Source organism: Tachysurus fulvidraco, chromosome 1, assembly GCF_022655615.1.
Source record: "Tachysurus fulvidraco isolate hzauxx_2018 chromosome 1, HZAU_PFXX_2.0, whole genome shotgun sequence".
Classification (NCBI taxonomy): Eukaryota; Metazoa; Chordata; class Actinopteri; order Siluriformes; family Bagridae; genus Tachysurus; species Tachysurus fulvidraco.
In genome coordinates this window covers 42,294,618-42,309,353 of record NC_062518.1, presented here as the reverse complement: position 1 = coordinate 42,309,353, position 14,736 = coordinate 42,294,618, and the positions used below count along the sequence as shown (strand labels likewise).

General features: G+C 37.2%; 1 long non-coding RNA gene across 1 annotated transcript; it reads left to right on the top strand.

The window, feature by feature from the left end:
- Nucleotides 1–2,015: 2,015 nt before the first annotated feature.
- LOC125146002 lies at nucleotides 2,016–3,058 on the top strand. The gene is made up of 2 exons (XR_007144501.1): nucleotides 2,016–2,425; nucleotides 2,679–3,058. It is a non-coding gene; the product is annotated as an uncharacterized LOC125146002 (long non-coding RNA).
- The last annotated feature ends 11,678 nt before the right edge of the window (nucleotides 3,059–14,736 follow it).

The following is a 14,736-nucleotide window of genomic DNA, read 5'->3' as shown; positions in this document are numbered from 1 at the left end:
AGCTGCCTGTTTCTCCTCACAAGAATTCGAAAATCTAGAATATTATGATTAAGACGTGCAATGCTGACTTTGACAAAAGTTACCTCAGAGGACAGGATTTATCTGTAGAGCATGCTAACGCTAGTTAAAATTACTGCTGGAGCTGCAGGAGCTTAAGCTTTTCATTTTGACCATACTAAATGTAAAATGTAAAGAATGTGCACAACATGTTTCATGTTCAGGAGGATATTTTAGGGTTGAATGGATTTATTTTATTGAGTATTTGTACCTTCACCGTTTTTTTCAATCACACAGAATACTGCAACACATTTGCTTATCCAAATTTGTAGTATTTCAATTAGGATCAAGTTTTTTTAAGCATTAAGCATTTTAAACATTTCATATAATTTAGATGTACCATATTTCATTTATAATGTGATGAAGTCAATGGATTTTTGGTTAAATAGATAAATTTTGAAATAAGCTTAATGATTAATACAAGATCAAGTTATTTATCATTATTACGACAGCCATTGTTTTTTTTTAAGCTTTTACATGCTGAAAAAGGTGTTTGTTATAAAGTGATTAAAGGACATCAGGGACATTATACTCCCCTGGACATTTCCAACCAGAAAAACTACAACTTTACTGTGTTCACAATAATAACACGCTTTTCATTAAGGGAAGATGCTTTTAAATAAAAAAGTGAAAGAGTTGAAGCTTAGTGCTGGTGATGAAGTCATGTGACCCTGTGTTGTGGAATTCATTTACATCCTCTAGCTTTTTACTTCTGCTGATTGTGTTCAATCTTCAAATTTCATATACGTTGTGTTAGTTTGTGGAGATTATCCTAATAAAAATCATAAACTTTTGTTGAGATTATTTTCTGCACTAAACTAACTTCCGGGTTGGCCAGCAATAAATCATAAGTTGAATCTTTGGTGTTCCTACAACACCACGTAGAAAGAAGACAAGACAAATGGAATGGCAGTTATCTTACTTTAATGGAAGACAAGATCGGGTTAATCAAAAAGGCTTAGGGCAGGAGAGCAGCAGACAGGATAAACAAGAAGCCCACAACAGGATTGCTCACATCAGATAACACATGACAATCCGAGCATGTGCTTCACACAGTCCCGGTGAATGAGATTCTCTCTATATATTATTAAAAATCCTGTATTCTCACAAGGCCTCTGAGTCGAGTATACTGTATATAAAATGTGATTAATAATTTATATATTATATACTGGATTGGTAATACTAGAAAGATTTTTCTTGTTTGTTTTAATTCACTCGTACCCAACGGAAACTGAACGAGAACTGTCATTAAAAAAAAAACAAAAACAACAACAACACTATTTGTCTTTTTTTCCTCCAATAAATCACTAGTAAGGTTCTTAAATTTTCTTGTTGTTTTTCTCAGACAGAGCAGGCGTGCCAGGTTACTTTAACTCTCTCTAATGGTAGTGTGTCATCTCTTGCTCTTTCCCTCCTGCATAGTGGAGAAGCAGGCAATACTGCAGAATGCAGTCTCGCGGGAACACCACATGTCTCCCTCTCTTCCGCCGTCTCTCTTTCTCTCCTTCCCATCCACCTCTCTCTTTTCTCTTGTGTGCTTATGAGAATACTCTCTTCTCATAAGACTTTATCAGTACTCTCTCTCTCTCTCTCTCTCTCTCTCTCTCTCTCTCTCTCTCTCTCTCTCTCTCACTCACTCACTCTTATTCCGATTAGTCTTTAGGTCTCTCCATCACTGTCTTTATTTCCTATATTAATTTTAACATCTATGTTCTCACACAGCTCCCTTTGTAAAAGAGTCTGTCTTTCTTTCTGTCATGTGCTATCTCTCTCTCTCTCTCTCTCTCTCTCTCTCTCTCTCTCTCTCTCTCTCTCTCTCTCTCTCTCTGACTCTCTATCTCTCGCTCTCTTATCCTCTTCCTTATTGTGCATTGTAAACAGCTCACAAAAGCATGACAAGGTCTCACCCTGTGGTCCCCTTCGCACCCAACACCCCCTCCCCCCCCCTTCCTCATCCTCCCCCCGCACTTGTTCTTCCCGGTTATTTGTTATTGTCTCAGTGCTATCGAGTGTTTGTCTCTTTATTCCCCCTTTTTCCAGCAAAGAAAAGGAGAAGTTAATTAAATATGGAGCGATGCGGAGAGGCATCTCTTTAAACCATCATGTCATTAAAATGGCGTCCCTGGGAGATGGGCTTAAAAGGAGCCGGAGAACAATGTCTTCCCAGTCAGATATTTATGGGATGCGTTATGTAAACACACTCCTTTTATTCTCTATGTATATTTCATGTAATTATCACTTTTTGTCGAGATGCTTCCCGGAAACCCTCTAGGGGAACGTCATTAGAAAAGACCAATATTACGACGAAGCAAAGCTTCTGGAATACGCAGCAGAGTGGATGGGACAGAGAGGAGGGATTAAACCGCAGGTGAACGTATTGCTATAACAAACACTGAATCAAACACTGCCAAATTAACCATCGTGGATCATTTTTAACGTTCTGTACCCGTGTGTCATAAAAAGACTAATGAATACACACTGTGTATAAACAATAATAGGATTTATCTGTCAGACTTGAAAAGGAAAAAAAAATAGGCGCAGAGAGAGCAAATCTTTTGTAATGAAGAAACAAGCAAGACTGTGTGAAAAAAAACACTAAACACACTGTGTTTTCTGACTAGGATTGATTCCCAGCTGTGCCGTGTGCCGTCCGAGTCGATGGCAAAGCAACTGCCCACTTCACCAGCTGAGAGGCTATGCACAGCACGGGGTGTTCCTTCTGTCTTCCTCAGGGACTGGTGGACTTTTTCAGCATGGCTTCAGCAGTTCTTCCAGCATGCTGGAATCAACCCTTGGCATCCCTGAATCATAAGTAACAAATGAAACACTTGGGGACATGCTGTTATAGTCTAATAATCAATCACAGGGTGGTGTGAAGCACCTGACTCAAGGAGAGTCACTATTATTTCCCCGAGGTTGATTGTTTTCCTGTTCCATCGTGTTTTCTTCTGCTTTTAACACAGCGGTTTGCTAACAAATAATAAAAATAGTTTTGTTTTTATGTATTGAAGACATGTCATACTTCATATCCATTTAGAGTTACGTTCAATGTTCTGTGAAACAAGCTACATAACATGCTATATACACAGTCATTCTTTTACCAGCCTCTCTTGTAGAAGTCAATATTTCAATTTTGTTACCAAAAAAACCCACAAAGGAACAGCTTGATATCTGCTGTGCCTCTGCACTGACACTGAAGACTCCTTCCAAATATGTTCATTTTCAGTTCAATATCTTATCACCATATTAATAACATACGCCCACCATAGTCGACCCGTTAGTCCGCTGTAATCCATCTGTTACTATAGAAACGATCATTGTCAGAGATGCAGTTATAGAAAATAAATCCAACTAAGACATTCAGCCATTCAAGATGTCATCAGTGAGTTTACAGTATTTCGTATTTGTAATTTGTGCCTGATGTTCAACACTGGGGGGGGCTTAGTGACTTAGTGGTTAGCACGTTCGCCTCACACCTCCAGGGTTGGGGGTTCGATTCCCGCCTCCGCCTTGTGTGTGTGGAGTTTGCATGTTCTCCCCGTGCCTCGGGGGTTTCCTCCGGGTACTCTGGTTTCCTCCCCCGGTCCAAAGACATGCATGGTAGTTTGATTGGCATCTCTGGAAAATTGTCCGTAGTGTGTGTGTGAATGAGAGTGTGTGTGTGCCCTGCGATGGGTTGGCACTCCGTCCAGGGTGTATCCTGCCTCGATGCCCGATGACGCCTGAGATAGGCACAGGCTCCTCGTGACCCGAGTAGTTCGGCTAAGCGGTAGAAAATGAATGAATGAATGAAAAGCTTACAAGCTACAGCTACACTATGAATCTGAACTAACCCTGTAAATCTTACTGATTTGCCTCTATTTTATTTTCATGATAACTACATGCTTGAGTACAGTATGTTGTGTCACGATGACTAAACTTCACCAACCTGGATCCTTTGTTTCCTTGATCCCTGCTCTTCCTCCTCTTCCTCATCCATACTAATGCTTTTACTTCATCTGATGGCGATGCTGATCTTTGCCTTTCTGAACATATTAGCAACTTCCAATTGTCTTCACCTTCTCGTTTGCATCTCATTATTCCTCTTCGTGAAGCGGCCACTCTGCAATATTCGCTCGGCTTGAACTCTCCGGCTCCTAAAAGCTTAAACTCTAATTTATTTAGATGAAATGAAGGTTACTCTCAGCACTGGACCCTTTGATGAGAAAACATAATTGTTTAACTAAAAAGTGCTGGAACCTGTCCCCGGAGGATTCTTCAGGAGGTATTTAAGTTAGGAAGCACATACATACAATAAAGAGTAGAGAGATGAAGATGGAGATAAATGAATACAGTAGATTTATCTAAGGGGGAGTCTGGGAGCCAAAGAGGGTCAAAAGGGTCTCAAATTGTCCTTATGATTAGTTTGTTTGCTGTTTAAGATATTTTAATCCAATGTTTGAATCCAGTGAAGCTTTTTTTTAATGCACAATAGCAAAAAAAACACAATAATCCTGCTAATTCAATTCAATTCAATTCAAGTTTATTTGTATAGCGCTTTTTACAATTGACATTGTCTCAAAGCAGCTTTGCAGAACATAAACATAGAACAAAAGGTTAATATAAGAATTATTTAAAGATTAATAGAATACAAAATTCAAGATTAATATTAGATAGATTTAGATCACAATGTGTATGTGACTCAGGCAGCAGTGGCAGGGAAAAACTCCCTTAAATTGGTAAAGGAAGAAACCTTGAGAGGAACCAGACTCAAAGGGGAACCTCATCCTCATCTGGGTGACACTGGAGGGTGTGATTATAACTATACAGTCTAACAAATGTTGTATAGATGCAAAAGATCACATGGAGTTCACATCTTTTTAGTGTAGCAGAATCTAAGTGTAGCTGGTAGATCTCTGGATGCCTCAGGGTTCGCTGGGTCGGCCTCATCTCAGTGGTCCAAAATCTTCATCGCACGGAAGACGATCAGGGCTGGTATAATTTCTGGATGCCTCGGGATGGGTAGAAGAGAGAAGCAATGGAGAGGAATTAACATATCTGCTGTACATAAAATTTTGCAATTCTGATATAATAGTGCACAGTATTATGGGATGTATTATGTGTACGCCTGACTAAAGAGATGAGTTTTTAATCTACGTTTAAATCGGGAAAGTGTGTCTGCGCCCCGAACACTATCAGGAAGACTATTCCAGAGTTTGGGAGCTAAATAAGAAAACGCTCTACCACCTTTAGTAGACTTAGATATTCTGGGAACTACCAGAAGTCCTGAGTTTTGTGATCTCAGAGAGCATGAAGGATTGTAACGTGTTAGAAGACTAGTTAGATACATGGGAGCTAAACCATTAAGAGCCTTGTACGTAAGTAGCATCAGTTTGTAATCGATTCTAAACTTAACAGGTAGCCAGTGTAGAGATGATAAAATTGGGGTTATATGGTCATACTTTCTTGTCCTAGTGAGAACTCTGGCAGCTGCATTTTGGACTAACTGAGGGACAGCCACAAAGCTAAGCCACAAAGTCTTGTTTTTCCTCATGTCATCTCAGAGAGATTGTAGCAAGCAATCTATAACAAATGGTGGTGGTGGTGGTGATGATGATGATGATGATGACGACGACGGAGATCTGATATATTTGTGTGTGTGCATATTGGGTTTGTTTGTTTGTTTGTTTGTTTTTTGTCCTTACAGGTAAATCAGGTAATTTAATTGTAGCTCTATTCTCATTCTGTTCAATTTCATTTTATTTCTATGACTGTCCAAAAAGCTTAGAATTGAATTAACAGACTTTTATTACCCCAAAAACGTTTGTTTTCCCAATCCCGTATGTTTCCATTCTGATTTCTTTATACACAAATTCACAATCCTACAGGACGGGGTGAAAGAAAAGCTCACGCACGTGTTCGACTGCTGCCGGTGTTTGCTCAGGGTCATACATGCCTACATGAAGCGTGTGGGTTTGTACTGAAGCTATCGATTTTGGTTTCAACTTGCTGATGGCTGAGGGATTGAGCAGCCCAGCAGATTTTACTCACACTAACCGAAACCTCGTCTCAGCTAGCATCCTAGCAGGAGGTCTCCAGCTCTGTGCTGTCTTCAAGCTTGATTTTTTGTAGACAGAAAAAAAAATACAGAAACAAAATGATGTGTTGGACTGCAGCACTTGAGGGGATGTTTAGACCCAGTTTCTCCTTCGTTACTACTGTGTTTTACTTCTCGGTTAATGGCTTCCATAAACTTTGAGGGCACAGGTGTGCACCAGAAGGGGTCATGGCTCTAGACAACCCTCATGGGATTACACAGACACTCTCTCACACACACACACACACACACACACACACACACACACACACACACACACACACACACACACACACACACACACAAACATACATGAGAGTCATTTTGTTAATGCTGTGTGGTGTAGCAGCGCTCGCTACATCTGTAGCTGATATCATCTACAGCATGTTTCCACGGTCCTGCGCATAAGGGTCAAAGGTCAAAGTAGATGAGGGGTAAACAGTGTATTAACCTTCCATAAACTTCCATTCCTCACTTATACGTATAAATAAATATATTTATCTTTAATGCAAAAGACATAAAGTTTCTTAAATATATTTCAATTAATTGTTAATTAACTGTTAAAAGTTTACAACAAGCGAAATATAAAATTGTTAAACATGTTATATTTCGTTTGGATTTAATTTCTTTTGAATTGACTTCACTAGCTTTACATTTTACTTCCTTCTAGAAATAAATGCTTGATATGAGCAAAATCAGACGAGTCTATTTCAAGCTGAAATGATAGTATGAATATTTATTTTATTTATTATTTCATTTCTTTCTGAATAGTAAAAACTAGTGGATTTGATTCGATTGGAGATAGTAGTTTGGTAAAAACTTGTATTTTGACAGAATAAGCTGAGAGGAGAGAGAGAGAGAGAGAGAGAGAGAGAGAGAGAGAGAGAGAGAGAGAGAGAGAGAGAGAGAGAGAGAGAGAGAGAGAGAGAGATCCACTTAGATGAACATTGCACAAATGGAAATAAATGTGCAAAAGCACACTGACAAGATGGCTGTGATGTGAAGCTGTGAAGCTTTTGCTGCATCTATTTTAAGTCAACTTATGAGCGAGGTTGCCAGATTTGTGTCACAAAACTCCTGAAAACTTGAAAACTCAATTACAAAAGTGATTTAGATTTAAAGTCCAAGGCACCCAGGCAACACAATACATTTGAATAATAATCACAAAGGAATGAATTCTTTGTGACAAAATAATAAATGTAAAGCACATACTGTAACTCACCTAGACATCCTATTATTGCATTTATTCTCAGGAACACTCAATGTATTCATCATGTGGTACCACACATGCATTCACATGACGGTGGTCATTTAGCAATAGTCAATCCTTCCACCTGGATGTTTCTAGAAGGAAACTAGAGAATCATGAGGAAACCCATACAGACTCAGAGAGCACATTCACAGAAACTCAGCAACACAGAGCTCTGACATGCTACTTTCGTGTGAATTAATTAATTAATTTAACTGTTAATTTCGGTGACGGTTTAATCCAAAGCGACTTACGGTTGAGAGAGGACACAGTTAATGCAGATGAGGGTTAAAGGTCAAACAGTTTCAGCTTCTTCAGTGCTTCAGTGCTGGGATTTGAGCTCAAAGCTTTAAACAGCGATGAAGCTCAGCCACAGCTGACACATTTTTATTCATAAACGTTAAACAAAATGAAGCAAATAAATAAAAAATGGAAAGCATTTTACTTTGGAGAGTCAAAAAGTTCAGGAATCCAGGATGAAACTCGGCATAACCTCGAACAAAAAGAAAAGAAAAACAGCAGGAATAAAAAGAATGCTTGAAGACAAGATGAGATCAGGTAATTAATAAATCATCACAGATAGTAATTAATAAATCCATCACTGTGTGTGTGTGTGTGTGTGTGTGTGTGTGTGTGTGTGTGTGTGTGTGTGTGTGTGTGTGTGTGTGTGTGTGTGTGTGTGTGTGTGTGTGTGTGTGTGTGTGAGAGAGAGAGTTTGCCTGAAGCTCTTTTGCTCCTAATGTCTTTCTTCTTCTTCTTCTTCTTCTTCTTCTTCTTCTTCTTCTTCTTCCACAGAACACACCTTATTTTAGAAATTAGTTAAGAAACCATGAATTTGATAGAATTATATTTATAGAATATAATTCTATTTTCGCAGAGCTCATAGAGCTTATTATGGCCAGTTTCTGATCAAACACAATAAATAAAATTCTATGTGGAAATTCATTCATTCATTCATTCATTTTCTACCGCTTTATCCGAACTACCTCGGGTCACGAGGAGCCTGTGCCTATCTCAGGCGTCATCTGGCATCGAGGCAGGATACACCCTGGACAGAGTGCCAACCCATCACAGGGCACACACACTCTCATTCACTACGGACAATTTTCCAGAGATGCCAATCAACCTACCATGCATGTCTTTGGACCGGGGGAGGAAACCGGAGTACCCAGAGGAAACCCCCGAGGCATGGGGAGAACATGCAAACTCCACACACACAAGGCGGAGGCGAGAATCAAACCCTGACCCTGGCGGTGTGAGGCGAATGTGCTAACCACTAAGCCACCGTGCCCCCCTATGTGGAAATGTAAAAACTAAATGAGCTACAGAGTAACAACTAATATGTGAAATTAAATATAGCACCTGAAAAAAAAATGTTAACAACAAAAATTCACTGAATGTGAACATAATCAAATCGAAAAAAAAATATTTGTAAATAAATAAATCATATGACAACAACAACAACAAAAAAATTAACCGTGTGACTATAAATGAATCTGAACATAGGTATGAAAATTCACAAAAAGAGTTAAACATGAATAAATCACTTAAAAAAAAATTATATTAAAAAACTACAATGGGAAAATGACATGAAAGAAAAATATAATTTTAAATGCATTTGGAGGGAAAAATAAATGATCCATGACACAATGAACTACATGTAAATCGAACACATTTCAAAATAAATTAATCTGGTGAAAAAAAACAAATCTTCTGTGGAAAAAAATATGTCTGGATAATAAAAGCATCATGTAAAACAATACCATTTACTTCTGAATTACATTCAGAATCATCTGAAAAAAAAATCATGTTGAAAAAATCCCTAACATAAAAAAAAATCACAAAAAAGAAAAAGAAAAGAAAATACATTACCTGTGGAAATAAATGACATGCAAACAAAATCTTAACATGGGAAAAAAAATATTTCAAATGAAAAAATCACAAAAATGAGAAAAATTATTCAGAAGGAAAAAAAATTACATATGTATAAAATAAATGTATGTGAAAATAAAAGAAACATGATAAAAGAACGTGAAAATGGAATAATCTGAATTGTGAAAATAAAGAATCATGAGGAAAAAAAAGATTGTCAAAAAACACATGAAAATAAATGAATCGTGAAGAAAATAAGAAAAAAAACAAGAACTCGTGAATAAGAATAAAAATACAAATTTGTGAGGGAGAAAAATCACATGTAAAAAAAAATCTCATAAACTATACATGATCAACTTACAAACAAGCAAAAAATAATTGCTCTATATGTCTAAACATCACGTGTTTGTTTCATGTCAAATACTGTATATTAAGCAGGAAATAAAGTTCTCATTTCAATTGTTCAATTAAATCAATCTTTTCACACTGATACTTTAAGAGGTTTGTGAAAGTTTTGAGCAAAAAAAAATGGTTGTATGAATGAACACAATTTAAGGGGAAAATCCTGAGAAAATCCTGAGAAAATTTATGTAGAACTTATGTAGAAGTTCAGAGGTCGGAATAACACTGGGTCTGTTAAACATTTATTGGTGAAAATAATATGTAATACTTTCTCTCTAAAACTAAACAAATAAATAAATAAAAATAAACATTTGACAACAAAAACGGTCTGAGAGCTCGCTGTTGTCTTTGCAGAGTTGTCGATAATGTCTGTTAAACAGCTCAAGGTCATGATGAAGACATGCTGAAGACTGATAACAGTTATAAAGATTACAGAAATAAAACAACAAACACAATGTGTCCAGAGATGAGAGATGGTGCTTACAGTAAACAATTCAAACAGGAAGAGGAACAGTGAATTCTAGTGGACAAAATTTAGTAGTGCAGCAAAACAAATAGAAATGAAAGTACAGGTTAGGGGTTATGTGATGCTCTTGTTCAGGCCTGGAGAGCCAAGAAACCACAAAGGATTGGGCTCTCAGTTAACATGCAAATCAATACAGAAGGCAACTGCTGAGGATGATTTGATTTTTTAAAATGATAAATGCTTAAAAATCTATCCTTAGACCCAGTGATTTCTCCAAAGTAAGGAATCTCGTTACTTGGTCAAGATAAAGAAAATAAAATAAAAATAAACACATGAATCTCAAATATATGGCTGCTTGACTGGATAGATGTTTGTTTTATAATAGATAAATCATTGAAATGTTCATGGTATAGATTTATCACTATATTATACTTCAACTTCATCTATTTAATCGTAAATAATTTGTGTTCCACTTAATGATGGTGGTTATAAAGCTCTAGCTAGCTTTAGAGTCCATAGATTCCAAAAGTCTGAGCATGCCAGTAAAGAACTAGCTTCTGCTTTGCATCCTTACATTGATATTATTAAGAAATTATTAGATATTATTAAGATAAGATATTTTATTATTGTGATATTTTTGATTACTGAAAAGTGAAAAGTAGGATCTTTGAAAGCATGGCATAAATTTCATGTTTCTTTTCTTTTTTTTTTTGTTATTATATCGGCACAGATGCCACACGTTTGTGTGAAATTTTATAAATCCACTTTAGATCAAATCCATCAGAATGTCATTTGATCACATGCTTCATTAGACGAGATTAGACATCTGAAATCTGACCTTTTTTTTTTTCTTACAAAGTATTTACCATGATCAGTATCACATATTTACTTACATTTAAATAGGCACCTAGAAATAGGGCAAAATCATGAATATAAAATATTTAATATAACATGACTATTTACTTACTTTTTAAAAATAATTTGGAATTCCTAAAACCTGTTTATGTCCAATTTTAAATAGGCAAAATAATCCCAGATTTTCTATGTGGTCTCAAACATTTGGAGTTTAATGTGTATAAGCTGAGAACTGACAATGTGACAACTGACACCAATAAAACACCATTAGGTTTATTCCAAACTTCTGTAAGAAAATTCTGTATTTAAAGAAAATCTGCTTTCATATAATGTTGATGTTGCTACAGCAATGGAATTAAGTGAAATACGTTTTTTGTTGGCATGCAGGTGAGTTCTGACGACCTTTTCTTGATCGTCATCGCAAAACTTCCTCATAGTCACTGAAACTGTACATAATGTTACATTACAGTGTCATTACATTGACATTAAAGTTGAAGTTAATAAATAAAAAAACACTAAACAGCTTTAAAAACAATGGCATAAACCTATCCTAGACACTCAAATGTACATAAATTTGTCATGAAATTTTTAATTTTCCATAAATATTCATAAAAATCTTCTAAATCTTCGATATTGAAAAATATACATCACTGTCTGAAAACACACAAAACTGTATAACCTATCCAGGTTCAGCATCTTTTGGGCATTCTCCTCTTAACTTCACTTACAGGTACAAACATCATCTGTCAGGGCTTTACTATTATAATAATATGAGTAAGGAATAAAGTACAACAAGGTGAAATGATGTGACTTAAACATCAGGCAGATTGTTTTCTGATATCAGCATAGTAAAAGGGTTTTCTTTATCTTATATCTACACTAAGATTTTTTTCTTTTTTAGCGACAATGATATATTAGCTTGGATTGGATTAGCTTGCATCTTCTGAGTTTCCACTTCATATCCAGTGTTCCTGGGATATGTTCCACCTCCACAGCAACCCTGATGAGGAAAAAACACTTACTGAAGATGAACGAAAGCATGAAGTTTAAATAAAAAAAATTAAATTACCACCAGTAACAATTTCCTGAGGTGACAAATCATTAAAGAGTAAATCGATCTTATGATGTATACGCCTCAAGCACTGGTTGTTTAGTACAATTTTCCAAGAACTTTTTCTTGCAGTCATCCATTTTACTCCATTTTCTAACCAAAGGCTGTTCAAAACAAATATACCTAGTGCACATGGTTAACCTCATCTCTAGTAACTTCTCAAGGTACATGCTCAAAGTACCTTTCTGAAGTCCATAAATCAGTGCGCCGATACAAGCACCCTCATCCTCTGCAAATCTTAATAGCTTGCTCTGAATCAAATGCACAAGTATGACCAAATTTGCATCACTCTTCAAATCCTCAAGCAGTTAAGGCTGATTTTGCCACTCCCTGATCCTCTTTAAGCCGTGACCTGGCAAGAAATCGATTGCTACTCCAGGCCCTCAAATAAATATGGGCAAATTAGCTTGTACTGAATCATCCGTGAAAACTCTGGTGGTTATTTTAAGATTTTGGGTAATATTCTGGTTTATTTGGAACCAATTTGAAAGACAAAATATGACAGTAAATGTCACATTTTCAGCATTTAAATGAGCGAATGGGTTCCTCTTTAGAAAAAATATATCTAATAGATGCCTAAATGACTGTATATTGCCATGTGAAATGTAAATGTACCTCAATTGCACATTAAATACATCACTTTCCATTCTGTACTGTTACAGGGCTATTAAGTTTCTGTCGGCTATTAAGGTTCTGTCTGTAAACAAAGTACAAAAATTATGAACCCAGAGGTCCAAAGAAAGTAACACTAACCAGGGTTGACTTATCATTAAGGTTGACTTATGCTACAGTTTTGTACACTTTTTCTTATGTACATAGCACACATACACTTTTTCTTGCTAATATATGTTTTTTTCCAGTCATGCATTTGTAATTTCCGTTTCGGTGTCTTCCATATGTCCTGTTGAAATTGTGCCAGAGGTTGCTAGAGGAGTCACAGAGTAGAACTTTCATAGTATTGTGTATTCACTGACTGTTTCCTGTATGACTTTAGATTCCTGTTTCATATATGGACTCACACATGGCAAAGACAGTAGCTGATACAACACATATACAGAAGGTGATATTAAACAATTCTCCATACCAATAGAAACAGTAATCTGTTTTAGTAAAAAAAACAACAACTAATAGCTGCCTCAAAACAGTGCACATTACCTACTATATTCTTCTTACGTATCTAACCATGTCCTGGGATGTGTACTAGATTTCTGAGGTAGTGGTATTTCAAATTGAAATTAACATTAAACAGAATAAATGAAAATTATGCATGAGACAACCTAAAAAATGCACAAAAACCTTCATTTATTTCTTGGTCGACTCAAGCTGCAAAGGCTGAACACAACCAGGATTTTGTAACCATAAGGTGCAGGTTTATTATATAACATACAATGAGAAAAGTCTATGAGCACTGAAAAGGAAAACAAAAACTTTATCTGGAGGGTCAGCAGGCTGCTTCAGTGCAGAAAACCCATGGCACAGTGACTAGGCAAGACCCAGGAAGCTGGCGGGGGAACAGCAGGTTTAGGTCTTTCTATGTCCTCTGGCCATTCTGTAACTGAAAAAGAAGAACAAAGCACATTAGTTCCAGCGCCACTCTTGGCATTATCACTGAGGGAATGCTGCGCCTCATGACACTCAATCCTCTCTTCACTGGGGGTGAAAAAATTTTTGCACTCTTCCCGATTGGCTGGCAAAATTTTTCCGCACTAGTGACTCCCCGCCCTGCTTCCCAGTTATACCTAGCACTGGTGGATCCACATGATGTGTCATCATGACAACCCATCTGTGTTTCTATGTTGGGCCCTGCAGTGACAAGAACCACAAAGTAACACTAGTATTAGTATCTTTGCGAGGGTGGATGCTTGGTAAATTAGGTAAAGTGCCGTCCAGCCAGCTAGTACCTTAGTTCCTTGATGACCCATTTGATCGTGAGGGCTTCTTGCTCCACTGCATTGGGTTTTGTTTTTCAGCTCAGGTATAGTACTGGGTTCTCATCACATTTAAAGTACCTCATTTAGCTATCGGTGATACTTGGGTTGGCATTGATCCCTGTCTTCCAGAGAGCCCCAATCTCCCAGGTGGTAAAGGTGTTCGGACCAGGTGGAGGATTGTATTACCATGTAATCGAGGTAGGCAGCAGTGTAGAGATGGTGGGGCCACAGCATAATGACGTGGTAATAGACTCCTCCGGAGAGAGAAAGAAAGAGATAAAGACAGAGAGGGAGAGAGAGACATTTGTAGACTACTGCCTCTTATACAGTAAAAGACAAAGTGTGATGCTGCTGCTTCTACTTCAACCTTTAAATTTAGTTGATTTTTCATTTATTTTTATGACATGCTCAATTCAGGACCAAGAAGTGTGATGTGTTTCCGACTTGATTTGGTTGAAACTATTTCTGTTTTTCTTCTTTTGCTGAAGGCTGTCTTCTCTTTGGCACTTGAAACCGGTGGCACTTGCAAGTATTGCTTAGTGAGGTCTAGTTTCAGTAGGACTCATCACACTCCCTGCTGCAGCATTCAGCTCACTTCTGCCTCAACACCTTAACGGCAGGATTCAGGTACCCTATAAGGCTGCTGTTCTACCACCACTCCTGGATGGGTCTTAATGGTGGACCAGATGGGTGAGGCCAGGGTTCGAGAAGATGATG